The 11,252-nt window shown below is 44.3% G+C and overlaps 1 pseudogene; it reads left to right on the top strand.

Moving 5' to 3' along the window:
* Positions 1-2,891: 2,891 nt before the first annotated feature.
* On the top strand, positions 2,892-3,632 carry LOC102430091 (annotated as a pseudogene).
* The last annotated feature ends 7,620 nt before the right edge of the window (positions 3,633-11,252 follow it).

The raw sequence follows: 11,252 nt of genomic DNA on the forward strand, positions 1-11,252 counted from the left end.
GAGCAGTCAGTCCCGGGGGCCCCAAGGCGCGGGGTGACCTCAATGCAGCGAGGCCTGACTTCCGGGTCCTCGGGGTCTGAGACCCTCGGGCGGCTCCCTGTCATGGCGGCGTCTCAGGTCGGCAGAGGGGGTCCGGGACCTGCCGGGAGTCAGTGTGGGGACCCTGAGGGAGATTGGGGGCCTGGACCCCAGAACAGTGTCCATCGGGCGGGCCTCCTGGGGGTGGGGGAGGGGTGAGCTCAGGCATTGTGCGTTGTGATTTCTGCATTGGGTCTGAGAGACATGGCGGGGGGGGGGGGGTTGATAGAAGGAGCAGGGCTGCAGGCGGAGTGGGGGTGGGGCAGGCCGTGCTGCTGTCAAGTTGAGGACCCTGGAGGAGAAAAAATGTGGATGTCTCCAGGTCTCTGAGGGCATTTGCACCACAGACAGTGTTCCCACTGAAAGCAGCCCTGCCTCTGTCATCCCTGAAGTCCGTAGGCAGGGGTAGCCTCAGGTGGTGCACCCTTCCTTCTGCCTTGGGCTCTCAGGGCAGTGAGGCTTGAGGGCCAATTGCATGTCAGTAGATGGGCCCACATCTGGTCAGCATAGCAGAGTCCCAGGATCTGGCAGATCTCAAAAAAAACGTCCACCTGAGAGGTAGGAAGGTGTGCAGCTTCCCCACTCCAAAGGGGAGGAACGTTACAGTGTCTAGCTTGCCCTGTTCTCAGACCCAGGAAGACCCTGGCAGAAAGGACTGGATGTTGCCAACTCCTGCTATTGCCACATGGACGTGGATGGGGGGATCTTGGGGATGTGAGGACCTCAGTCTCAGAGATAACCTGAGATCAGCAGAGGGACTAGTCCCAGGATCTGCTGGATGTGAACGTGCTGATCATCCTTAAAGCCTCAATGCACACCCCCTTCTCAGAAAAGGAGGGGTGATACAAAGGCCAGCTGTCCCCAGTCCTCAACCCTGAAAGGAACAACAGTGGACCTAAGTGGCACAATCCTTTCTATCAGGGGTGGGAAAGTGGGGAGTCCTCGGTGAGGTGGGGTCTTTCTGTAAGGAGCGAGATAGAGTACTGCAGGTGGGAGGCATGGAGGTAGGACAGGCTCTGGCAGGAGTGAAAATGAATAGCCAAATGGGCACCGGGAATGCAACCAGAACAGAGGGCCCAGTCCCTGCTGCCAGCATTTTGAGTTGATGTTAGGGATTCCATGGGGGTGGGATGCGGGGCGGGTGTGGTGGCATTTAGGGGAGATGGTAGCCACCCAAGGCTTCCCCTGTAGTTTGTGCAATGTGGTGCCTCCTCATTTGTCTCTGGGGGCTCTCAGATAGGTGAAGGCCTTGGTCTGAGTGGACGAAGTCTGGTCATATGAGGAGGGGTATCCACTCAACAGTGAGAAGAGTCCTGGGTGCTGCCAAAGTTAAGTTGAGGACCCCAAAGGAGGAGTGAGTGTACTCCAAACCCCTAAAAGTAGACAGGACCCAACACAAATCCAGCCTGCCCCTACTCTGAGATCTAGAAACCCTGTGCGAGGCTGTCAGGCTGAGCCCCTTCTCATTTCCAGATTGGTGCTTTGCAGGAGAGCTTTGTCTTATGGTCTGGACAAAGGTCACCTGAGGCAGGATCCCACAAGTTGACAGGGTAGTCACAGTGAAGAATGAGGGGATCTCTGACACCAGGAGCCCAGGCCTGCTGAGCCTTATTGGTCAAGAATGGGGAGACCTGGAATCAGTGGATGCACTGGCTCCCCTCACTTTCACCTCACTTATCTATGGAGGTGAGACCTTTCCTTTAGGAGGGCAGCCTCAGGACAACACATGGAGTTTTTTCAGTTCTTGCAGGGTGACAAGGTAAGGACTGAGTGGGACATCATCCCAGGACAGATGAACTCAATAGAGTATAGTTATGGTTCCTTGGTGACACCTGTTAGACTCTGGGCAGGTATGGCCAGATGTGGGGCCACCCCAAATCCTTCTGGCTAGTCTCAGGGGTGTGTAGCCTTGTTCTGAGTGTTTTGTTTCAGGCCAGCACAAGGGGAGGAGAAGGTCCTGGAGTGGACAGGTGAAGACCCTGAGTGAGCATGGAGAGTATCCCCCATCCAGAACAGAGGAGACCCCACAGGACCCAATCCCTCCTCACCACACTGTCTTTCCCAAGACCTTGGGTTGTACCAGCTGCACCCTGAGGAGCCTTCTCACTTCCTCCTTCAGGATCCTCCTGGACAGGTCGCTGAGCAGAGACACCTGTGATGCCGAAAAGCACTTCTGAAAAAGAGACTTGTAATTAGCCTTTGTCAGAGCCCCCTAGGGTGCATTTCCCAACTGAGGCCCCTCACATTCCCTCTCTCACAGGCCCATGAGTCCCCAGTACCCACTTTCTGCCCAACTACTGTCGCAGTCCCAGCACAAGTCATCATGTGTCACCATCAGAGGAATGAGCTCTACAAGCCTGAGGAAGACAATCAGGACTCAAGGGAGAACCTCGACCTGGTGGCGGTGCAGCTGCTTGGGCCTGAGGAGGTAGAAGAGGAGGAGGCTTGCCCTAACCGGTTTGGCTCAGTGGATAGAGCATCGGCCTGTGGACTGAAGGGTCCTAGGTTCGATTCCGGTCAAGGGCATGTACCTTGGTTGCCAGCATATCCCCAGTGGGGGATGTGCAGGAGGCAGCTGATTGATGTTCCTCTCATCGATGTTTCAAACACTCTATCCCTCTCCCTTTCCCTTCCTCTCTATAAAAAATCAATAAAATATATGTAAAGAAAAAGAGGAGGAGGCTATATCTCCCTCCTCCTCTATCTCTTCCTCCCTTTCAGGACTATTCCAAGAGAGCCCTGAGGAGGCAGCTGCTGCTGAGACATCAAGTCCTCCCCACAGCCCTCAGGGTGCCTGCCTTCCCCCCTCTGCTATGGCAGCCCCTCCATGTGTCCAACCTGAAGATGAGGGCTCCAGCAGCCCAGATAAGAAGGGGGCAAGCAGCAGGGAGGGCTCGGAAGAGGCTGAGTCCTCTCTGCAAGGCAGTCTATGTTTAAAGAAGGCTTGCCTGGTGGCCTTCCTGCTCCTCAAGTATCGCACCAGGGAGCCGACCACAAAGGCAGAAATGCTGAGTAGTGTCATCAAAGAGCACCAGGACCACTTCCCTGAGATCTTCAGCACAGCCTCTGCGTGCATGCAGCTGGTCTTTGGCATTGATGTGAAGGAAGTGGACCCCAGTGCCCACACCTATGTCCTGGTGACCACCTTGGGCCTCACCTATGATGGGATGGTATGTGATGAGCCCACATTTCCCAACACTGGCCTCCTGTTCACAGTTCTATGGGTGATTGCCTCAGAGGGTGACTGTGCCCCTGAGGAGGAAGTTTGGAAAGCCCTACATGTAAGGTGCTTGCTTGATGGGAAAGAGCATTGGATCTATGGGACGCCTAGAGAGCTCCTCACTAACGTTTGGGTGCAGTAAAAGTACCTGGAGTACCGGCAGGTGCCTAACAGCAATCCTGCATGCTATGAGTTCCTGTAGGGTCCCAGGGCCCACGCTGAGACCACCAAGTTGAATGTTCTCGAGTTTTTGCTCAGGGATTATAGAAGGGATCCAAGTTCTGGCCCATCCCTGTTTGAAGAGGTTCTGAGTGATGAGGAAGGGCAGGCCTGAGCCAAGATTCAGTCAGGCACACTTCAGGTCCATGTCTGACATGATGGGACACCAATTCTTTAGTCTGTTTGAGAAGAGGACAGTCAATGTTCTAGGTAGTGAGGCCCAGGGCTATTTGGGGAAATAAGGGCTGTAGCATCTTTGGGTTCCTGTGATGATTGAGAAATGTATCCTTGTTTCCTTTAGGAATTTTCAAATGTGTCTCTTTTCCTAGAAGGTTCCATAAGCTTCAGAACCTAATTTTGTGAATGATATTGACCATACATGTGTTTGTACTATCCAGTTTGAAAGTAAGAGTTGTGTTACTGTGTAACACAAAATGGGACGCCTTTCAGCTTAGTTTGTGATTCTCAAGTAGATGACATGGCATTAGAACAGGATTTTCATGGAAATGTGAAAGAACTCAGCAGTATAATCAATGGAGTCAAGAAATAGAGAAATAAAAGTAAAAGCTTGTTAATTCTCACTTATTATCCCTTCTCAGATGTCATTCTATGAAAGGCACTACATAAGTATCCTAGGATTTGCTTGGTTCATTCAAGCAAATGGAGGCATTTCATCTGAATAAATACGACCCCTGCTCAGTAGTTCATATATTCTCCAGACATTTACTGAGCCTCTGTCCTCTGAAATGCTCTGTGTTAGTAGTTGTCACCAACATAAGCAGGACATACCCACCCACAGGATGACAGTGGGAGCCGCAGACATATAATGAAGGTGTCGAGGTATCCCCTAAGTCAGTGGTTCTCAACCTTTTGGCCCTTTAAATACAGTTCCTCATGTTGTGACCCAACCATAAAATTATTTTCATTGCTACTTCATAACTGATGTTGCTACTGTTATGAATCACAATGTAAATATCTGATATGCAGGGTTGTCTTAGGCGACCCCTATAAAAGGGTCATTCAACTGCCAAAGGGGTTGTGACCCACAGGTTGTGAACCGCTGCCCTAAGTGCTATAGAACAAGCAAAAGAATGGGAGAGGCGGTGGGGCTCCAGGGGACAGCACTCCAATGTAAAAGAAATGGCCAGGACAGTTTGGGGCTTTGGGAAACTGTGATTTCCTCTGTGGGGGTTGATTGTAATGAAGCTGAGTAGTGGCAGTGGCCAGATCTTGCTGATAGTGTGTTTTGGGCTTGAGGGGAGAGTATGAAAAGAGAAATTGCTTGAAAATTCCTTCTGGGTCATGTACAAACCAGAGAGAAATGTCCACCTTAGGAAGGTGGAATGGTTTCTGCCCTGTACACCTATCCCATTGTAGGATTACACAGTGAAGAGACCGGTGTTTTATCCACATTACCTGCAAGGATTTCCAGAGAAGTAAGGGTCCTGCTCCTTGGAGCAATGCCCCCAAGGTACTGCACAGGCACTCTTCTCCCTGGCCTGGGAAAGCCAGGTCTGACTCCATTGAAAAAATATATTATTTCAGTTTCTGCCGGGGCTGACCAGCAGCCTCTGAGTGATGGATGAATGATTACTCTGACATATGTTTCTGTGAAAGACAGGGCTAAGGAACTGCTTGTCTTGAGAAACCAAACAGCCCTTTCACCTGCCTCCTTAGGCTGTTATTGTAACAACCGCTTGAACTAAACTATCAGATACTATCAGTAGGGTAAGTATCCTTGAGAAGACACATGAATCTGCAGTGTCCTTTAAGCAAGGACTTCTAAAGACTACACATAATTCCAGTGAAGCACCTGGGGGCTCAGACTTCTTTGGAAAAGTCAAGGCAGGGGCGGCCACCTTTGGCCAGCTCCCCCTGAAGGCCCCCCACCTTTCAGAGATTCCTCCTTATAAATTTTCCAACCAAGTCCTGTGCTCTCCCACATCTCCCCATTTTTTTTTTGTTTTGCTGGCTGCAGAAGACTGAAGGAGGCAGTGAACTTTATGTTTTGGAATGTCGGGGTCCGTGAAGTATGTTCACTGCTTGAGTTCCGATCTTTTTTCATTACTTAAAGTATTACATATGTCTCCTTTTTCCCTGATAGACGCTCCCAGGACAACCCAGGACAAGCCCCCACCACCTCAGTGTTTGTCCACTGGTTATGCTAATATGCATTCATGCAAGTCCTTTGGTTGATCTCTAACCCCCTTCCTCTGCCTTCTCTCTGAGGTTGGACGGTCTGTTCAGTGTTACCTTGCCTCTGGATCTATTTTTGTTCATCAGTTTCTGTTGTTCATTATATCCCACATATGAGTGAGATCATGTGATATTTATCTTTCTCCGACTGGTTTATTTCGCTTAGCATAATGCTCTCCAGGTCCATTTATGCTGTTGCGAATCGTAAAAGTTCCTTCTTTTTTATAGCAGCACTAGAAGTAGGATGCACTAAATCAGCGGTTCTCAACCTGTGGGTCGTGACCCCTTTGGTGGTCAATCAACCCTTTCACAGGGATCGCCTAAGACCATCCTGCATATCAGATATTTGCATTACGATTCATAACAGTAGCAGCATTACATATATGAAGTAGCAACGAAAATAATTTTATGGTTGGGTCACAGCATGAGGAACTGTATTTAAAGGGCCAGAAAGTTGAGAACCACTGCACTAAATTCATGCAAGGGGCTTGGCCCTCACACCCCGGCCAGGCCTCACAGCCCCTCGCAGCCCCAGACAGCCCATGCAGCCCCTCCCTGCCTCAGCTGGCCCTTGCAGCACTGGCTTAGTCCCAGAGGGTTGTCTGGACTGTTGTTCTGCTGTTTGGACTAATTAGCATATTAGCTCTTTAATATATAGGACAGTATTCTATTGTGTAAATGTACCACAGTTCTTTATACACTCATCTGCTGATGGTACTGAGACTGTTTCCAAATCTTAGCTATTGTAAATTTTGCTGCTATGAACATAGGGGTGCATATATCCTTTCTGATTTGTGTTTCTGGTTTATTTGAATATAGTCCTAAAAGTGGGATTACTGGGTCAAATGGAAGTTCCATTTTTAACCTTTTGAGGAAACTCCATACTGTTTTCCACAGTTGCCGCCCCAGTCTGCATCCCCACCAGCAGTACATGAGGATTCCTTTTTCTCCACATTCTCACCAGCACTTGTTGTTTGTTGATTTGTTTATGATACCCATTCTGACAGGTGTGAGATGGTACCTCATTATTGTTTTGATTTTCATCTCTCAGATGAATACTGACTTTGAGCATGTTTTCATATGTCTCTTGGCCTTCTGTATGTCCTCTTTCAAAAAATTTATTTAGGTTCTTTGCCTAGCCCATTTTTTGAATGGATTGTCTATCTTCCTTTTGTTAAGTTGTGTGAGTTCCTTGTAAATTTTGGAGATTAAACCCTTTTCTGAGATAGCATTGGCAAATATGTATTCCCATGCAGTGGGCTTGCTTTTTATTTAGTTGATGGTTTCATTTGATGTGCAATATCAAAGATATTGCTATGACATATGTCTGATATTTTGCTGCCTATGGAGTCTTCTAAGATTTTTATGGTTTCCTGTCTTACATTTAAGTCCTTTAGCTATTTGTAGTTTTTTTTATGTTGTAAGTTGGTGATCCAGTTTCTTTCTTTTTCTTTTTTTTTTCATGTATCTGTCCCATTTTCCCAACACCATTTATTGAAAAGACTGTCTTGACTCCATTGTATGCTCTTGCCTCCTTTGTCAAATATTAATTGAGCATAATGGCTTGAGTCTATTTCTGTGTTCTCTGTTCTGTTCCATTGGTCTATATGTCTGTTCTTGTGCCAGTTCCAGCCAGTTTTAAGAATCGTGGCTTTATAATATAGCTTTGATATCTGGTATTTTGATTCCTCCAACTTTGTTCTTCTTTCTCAGGATTTCTGTGGCTATTCAGGGTCTTTTTTTATTCTAGACGAATTTTTGGATAGTTCTTTCTAGGTCTCTGATGTATGCTGTTGGTATTTAAATGGGGAGTGTATTGAATCTATAGATTGCTTTGGGTAGTATGATCATTTTAATGATGTTGATTCTACCAATCCATGACTACAGTATGTTCTTCCATTTGTTTATGTCTTCTTCTATCTCTTTCTTCAATGTCCTGTAGTTTTCTGAGTACAGGTATTTTATCTCCTTAGTTAAGTTTCTTCCTAGGTATCTTAATTTTTTAGTGCAATGGTAAATGGAATTTATTTTTAGTTTCTCTTTCTGTGAGTTCATTATTGGTGTATAAAAAGCTATAGATTTCTGGGTGTTAATTTTGTATCCTGATATATTGCCAAATTCATTTATTAAGTCTAGTAGGTTTTTGATGGAGTCTTTGGGGTTTTCTATGTACAATATCATGTCATCTGTGAGTAATGACAGTTTTTCGTCTTCTTTTCTAATTTGTATGCCATTTATTTCTTCTTATTGTTTGATTGCTATGGCTAGTACTTCCAGTAATATGTGGAACAGGAGTGTTGAAAGTGGGCATCCCTGTCTTGTCCTGTTCTTAGGGGAAATGGTTTTAGTTTTGCCCATTGAGTATGATGCTGGCTAAAGCCAACAACCCAAAGGTTTGTCATATAGCGCTATTATTATGTTGAAGTATGATCCCTCTATTCCCACTTTGCTGAGAGTTTTTATCAAGAAAGTGTGTTGGATTTTGTCAAATGCTTTTTCTGCATCGTTTGATATGATTATGTGATTTTTGTCTCTCAATTTGTTTATGTGATGTATCACATATATTGACTTGTGGATACTGTACCATCCTTGCATCCCATAATAAATCCCACTTGGTCATGGTGTATGATCTTTCTAATGTAATTGCTGGAAATTTTTCATCAAGGATAGTGGCCTGTAGTTCTCTTTATTTGTGGAGTGTTTGTCTGGTTTTGTAATTAGGGTAATGCTGGCTTCATAGAAGGATATTGGAAGTGTGCCTTCCTCTTGAATTTTTTGCATTAGTCTGAGAAGGATAGGTTTTAGTTGTTCTCTGAATGCTTGGTAGAACTTCCCTGTAAAGCCATTCAGACAGGGCTTTTGTTTGCTGGAAGATTTTTTATTACTGCTTCAATTTATTTGGTAGTTATCAGCCTATTCAGGTTTTCTTTTTTTATTCTTCCTGATTGAGTTCTGAAAGCTTGTATTTTGCTAAGAATATATCCATTTCATCTATGTTGCCCAGTTTGTTGGAATAGAATTTTTCATAATTGTTTGTATTTCTGTGGGATCATTTGTTATTTCACCTCTTTCATTTCTGATTTTGTTTATTTGGGTCCTCTCTCTTTGCTTCTTGGTGAGCCTGACTAGAGGTTCATCAATCTTGTTTATCCTTTCAAAGAACCAGCTCTTGATTTTATTGATCTTTTGTATTTTTTGTCTGTATATCAATTATTTCGTCTCTAATCTTTATTATTTCCTTTCTTCTGCTTACTCTGGACTTTCCTTGTTGCTCTCTTTCTAAATCTGTGAGTTGTAAGGTTAGATAATTTATTACCATTTTTATTGTTTGTTGAGATAGGCCTGTCTCAGGACTGCTTTCCCTGTGTCCCATTGATTTTTGATTGTTGGGTTTTCATTGTCATTTGTTACCAGGATGCTTTTTATTTCTTCTTTGATCTCTTTGGTAACCCAATCATTGTTTAATAGCGTGCTATTTAGCCTCGATGTGTTTGATTTTTTTCATAGTTTTTATTGTAGTTTATTTCTAATATTATGGCATTGTGATCTGAGAAGATGCTTGATATGATTTCCATCTTCTTGAATTTGAAGATACTTTGCCTGTGTCCCAATATGTGGACTACCTTTGGAAAATTTCCCATGTGCACTTGAGAAGAATGTGTATTCTGTAGCTTTGTGGTGAAATGTTCTGAAGATGTCAATTAATTCCTTCTGATCTACTGAGTCATTTAGGATTGACATTTCTTTGCTGATTTTTTGTTTAGAGGATTTATCCATGGTTTCAATGGGGTATTAAAGTCCCCTACACTTTTACTCTTGATCTCTCTCTTGATATTTTCCAGAAGTGTTTTTTTTAAAAAATATATTTTATTGATTTTTTACAGAGTGGAAGGGAGAGAGATAGAGAGTTAGAAACATCGATGAGAGAGAAACATCGATCAGCTGCCTCCTGCACACCCCCTACTGGGGATGTGCCCGCAACCCAGGTACATGCCCTTGACCGGAATCGAACCCGGGACCTTTCAGTCCGCAGGCTGACGCTCTATCCACTGAGCCAAACCGGTTCTGGCGCCAGAAGTGTTTTAATGTATTTGGTTGCTCCTGTATTGGGTGCATATATGTTTACCAGAGTTATATCCTCTTGTTGAATTGCTCTATTTAGTATTATGAAGTGGCCTTCCTTATCCATTTTTATGGCCTTCACTTTGAGGTCTAATTTGTCAGATATAAGTATTGCTACCCCAGATTTTTTTTTTCATTTCCATTCACCTGAAATTTTTCCCCCCATCCCTTCACTATGTCTGTGTGAGTCCTTTGTTCTGAGGTGGGTTTCTTATAGACAGCAGATATATGGGTTATGTTTTCTTATCCATTAAGCTACCCTATGTCTTTTGATTGGAGCATTTTATCCAGTAACATCTATCTTTATTATTGATAGGTTCTTGTTTGTCACCATTTTTATTCTTTATGCCTGTGTTCCTTCTTCCCTTCCTATTCCTTCTTTTTACAGAAGTCTCTTTAGCATATCTTGCATTGCTGGCTTGGTGGTAATAAACTCCCTTAGTCTTTTTTTGTCTGTGATGCTCCTAATTTCACCTCAATTTCGAATGATAGCCTTGCTGGGTATAGTATTTTTGGGTTCAGTCCCTTGCTTTGCATCACGTTGCATATTTCATTCCATTCTTTTGTGGCCTGATGTGTTTCTGTTGAGAAATCAGTTGATAGTCTGATGGGAGATCCTTTATAGGTAACTTTCTGTATCTCTGGCAGCCTTTAAAATTCTTACTTTATCATTGGTGTTTGCTAATTTAATTATGATGTTTCTTGGTGTGGGTCTTCTTGGGTTCAAATTTTTTGGGACTCTGTGAGCTTCTTAGGCTTCTTGTGAGCATTTTTTCTTCCCAATACTAGGGAAGATTTCTGTCATTATTTCTTGAAACAGGTTTTATATTCCTTGCTCAGTTTCCTCTTCTTCTGGCACCCTTATTATGCAGATATTGCTTCATTTCTTGGTCTGTTTCCTCTTCTTCTGGCACCCCTATTATGAGGATTTTCTTTCATTTTGTGTTGTCCCAAAGCTCCCTTTGGCTCTCCTCCTGCTGTTTAAGTTTTTTCTTCCAGTTACTGCTCTGCTTGGTTGTTTTTTCCTACCTTGTTTTCAAGCTCGCTGATGTGGTCTTCACCTCCTCCTAGTCTACTGTTGATGCTTTCTATTGTGTTCTTTATTGCAGCTATGTCATTCTTCATTTATTCTTGGTTCTTCTTCATTTGCTCTTGATTCTTACACATGTTGTTGAATTTGTCTTTCATCCTTTTCAGCATCCTTATGACCATTGCTCTGAATTTTTTCTGTGACAAATTTCTTGCCTCCATTTCATTTACTTCCTATTCTGGTGATTTTTCCTTTTCTTTTGTATGGGGGCTGTTTCTTTGTCTCCACATATTTGCTCCTCTCAGGGTGTCTGGTTATGTGGCTCACCCTCTACCATGTTAATCAAAAGGCACATAATACAACTTGACAAGACATGAGACACTGGAA

Source organism: Myotis lucifugus, unplaced genomic scaffold (assembly GCF_000147115.1).
Source record: "Myotis lucifugus unplaced genomic scaffold, Myoluc2.0 scaffold_40, whole genome shotgun sequence".
In the NCBI taxonomy this organism is placed as follows: Eukaryota; Metazoa; Chordata; class Mammalia; order Chiroptera; family Vespertilionidae; genus Myotis; species Myotis lucifugus.